Here is a 3,344-nt window from a genome sequence, read left to right as displayed (position 1 = left end):
TATTTCCAAACGAAACATCGATGCATATTATTTTGAATTGAAACATCGACGCGAACGTTCTTCAAAGTGAATCATGAAAACAAATTTTATTGAAATGTAACACGCGGTGTTTCACTATGAAAAAATCTCTGTCGATGTTACACTTTAAAAAAATAATTCGTTTTTGTTTTGTTTATATGTATTCTGAATTCAAGTCTCACTTTTGCCCTCACCCATTCATATCTGCACACTTGGCAATGTAGATGGGATGAAATCCTATCGATCAAGACCTATCTGCCTCCAGAAACATGTTGTTTACTATGAAAAATGTGCAAAATTGCGATGTGCGTATGGCGTCGTTCGCGTTCGCGTTTTTTGTTCGCCGATTATCTCAAAAGGTTGAGAAGATAATTGAGATCTGTAAAAGCCAAAAGTTTTGGCATGTCGAGACAAAGCTTCGGATTGATTTTGAGCCCATTCTGATTTACCAATTTCGTACCATAAGCCTCCGACTGAGGACCTTAAAAACCTTGAAAAATGACACTTTTGTACGGGAAGTATCCGAAAAAGGCATTTTTGAGGGTTTTGATCAAGGCAAACTGCCATTTTTTTGCAAAAATAATGGGAGTCTGTGAACAACCGAACATCTACTTGCCCATAAATTTGGTCCAAAATCGGCATTTGTTGAAATTTTCCTCGAAAAATAGACTTTTGTATGAAAAATCACACAGAAAGCCATTTTTTAAGGTTTTGGTCAAAGCAAACTGATGTTTTTTTGCAAAAATTATGGGAGCCTTCAAACAACCGAACTTGCCCATAAATTTGGTCCAAAATCAACATTTCTTGAAATTTTTGAAATTTTGTTCGAAAAAGACACTTTTGTATGGAAAATTGTCGAAATAGTTATATTTTAAGGTCAAAAATGCTATGAAAAAAGGGTTCATTGAAATTTTGGTTAAACATTAAGCGGGAGGTAAACTAAATTGCTGCGGAGCGGAAAAGTTTGGATTACGTATGCAATTCGTTTTATTTGATTTTGAGTTGAAAGCTGAACCGCATAGATTTTTTTAGATAATGCCGTTAACATTCGTAAAACAAGAGTCCGCATGATCAATGATCATGGAATTTTAAATCAATGAAACAAAAATAGAATGCAATCGTTTCAATGTAATAATAACTTTAATTGTTTTGTTCAAAATCACCAGTTAAAAAAAATTACGAATGTTCAAATGAAAATATTGCAAAGAAGAAATGAAAGACGATTAAAAATTCTCTATAATTTGGTTATTGGTGGCCCTGAAAAGGGCCGGTTTTTGTAAAAGGATTGACATTATCAATTCGAGCACGTTCCTCATGAATACAACGAGCCAATTTTTTCGGCATGATTGTTAGTCGCTTAGCGTGAGTGGAGCACAAGTTGGTGTCCTCGAACAAACCAACCAAGTATGCTTCGCTAACTTTTTGCAAAGCGAGAACGACAGAACTCTGGAAACTCAAATCGGTCTTGAAATCTTGATCGATTTTCCAAAACCAACTGTTGGAATGGCAATTTGCGGGTCGCCAATTCGGTCGACTGTGACGATGAATTTCACGGGCCATTGCTTCTTCTTTTTGTTTTCACTTTCGATGTTTACTCGAAGAGACACGAACACGGAATGAATAACAACGAACGAAGTGCGCACTCTATTTATACTTTTTGACGCAGGGGAAGCGACGCCACGATCGTCGTACGTGTGTTGTTGTCTGTATTCACTTCAACTGTTTGAATTTGAGTTTTTTGTGATTTGTTTGATTTTTTTTAAATATTGGTTAAAAATTATTCGAAATAATAAAGAAATGTAAACCAAATCGTAAGAAATGTGGTCGAAAAGCGATATTTTATTGATCGAAGGAGACAGTTTTGGTGCGAGTTGTACGATTGATGCGGTAGTGGGGACGACGCGTGAAACGTATAAATACGGTGTTGCTGCAGTAGCAGGCATCAGTTCGAGTTTCGTATCTCGTCGAGTGAAGAACATACTACTAGCTAAGTCAAAATAGCTAAGACCGGTCGTGGTAAAGGAGGAAAGGGATTGGGAAAAGGTGGCGCAAAACGTTATCCAAAGTGTTGCGTGATAACATCCAGCCATCCGTCGTTTGGCTCGTCGTGGCGGTGTAAAGCGTATCTCAGGCCAGTGTATTGAAAGTGTTCTTGGTAAACATCATTCGCGATGCCTTCACATACACCGAACATGCCAAGCGAAAGACTGCCACCGCTATGGATGTCGTATACGCTTTAAAACGCCAAGGCCCCCACATTGTACGGTTTCGAAGGATAAAAATTATAAGAAAAATCGGCTCTTTTCAGAGCCACCAAATCATTTTCATGAAGAATATTTAAAAAATTGAACCATACCATTTAGGTTACCATTTGATTTAGTCTATTTCGCTTTTTTAATCGAACTGTACTAAAATGTACATACAATATGGCGGACACCGGTTTTAGTACACAATTCATGACGACGTACTTAAGCAACAAATGCAATGCTAATGAATGAACAAACATAATGCATTATTTTGAACTTATTCATTGTGACTGTATTATTATTATTATTATTATTATTCTGCACCATACAGCGTTTCTTCGCCAGAGGTGGTTTACACGTGGTTGAATACAGTAAAATCAAATAACTGCTTTGCATAATTTTTTAAATGGAATTTGTTTTGAAGTTGAAAAAATATGTCTATTTTGATAAGTTGTGTTCAGTGTCGACGAGACTGTGTCGCCATCGATTGAAAATGACTAACAATATTTGACGGCGTACTTTAAAGTGGAAATGTCAACCAACATCGAAATTCTCCAGTTTCTTTATTATTATCATTATTCCAGAGACTAAAATTTCAGAATTTAAGAAGATCCCGATTGAGAAAAAGATTTCATGAACAAAATACGTACTTACCTTACTTCTGTCACATATTTGGAAGAAACGAAATGAAATACGATGTTTTTCTGCTGCACAATTATGATTGAAGTTTATTATTTTTCTTATCTACTACGCAGTTTTGAAAAAGTCGGTTGATAAAAACTTGAAAAGAAGAGAGCTGTATTTTAAGTTCACAAAGATGATTTGAATGAAATTCAGCTTGATGCATCATATTTTAATACGTGAATGGAATGAATCTGTACTTTAAGAAAAATTAGAATTTTTTAATCGCTTTGATTTCGTTTGTATCACTATCTTCTTTTTCCTCTTGTACCGCTTTGAATATGCCTTTGAAATATTGAGCATTTTTGGCTTTTCTGTCGATTACGCCCGAAAAATCCTTACGTTACTTTTGCTGCATCCAGAGTTTAATTGCGAATCTGGGATTCCACTCTTCAAGTG

At 35.8% G+C, this 3,344-nt stretch overlaps 1 pseudogene; it reads left to right on the top strand.

Annotated features, from left to right (window-relative positions):
- Window positions 1-1,836: 1,836 nt before the first annotated feature.
- On the top strand, window positions 1,837-2,297 carry LOC129572018 (histone H4-like; annotated as a pseudogene).
- The last annotated feature ends 1,047 nt before the right edge of the window (window positions 2,298-3,344 follow it).

The sequence above is a fragment of the Sitodiplosis mosellana genome, unplaced genomic scaffold (assembly GCF_009176505.1).
Source record: "Sitodiplosis mosellana isolate CC-2019 unplaced genomic scaffold, AAFC_SMos_1.0 Smas_scaffold_3985, whole genome shotgun sequence".
Taxonomy (NCBI): domain Eukaryota; kingdom Metazoa; phylum Arthropoda; class Insecta; order Diptera; family Cecidomyiidae; genus Sitodiplosis; species Sitodiplosis mosellana.
This window is presented reverse-complemented; position numbering and strand designations above follow the sequence as displayed.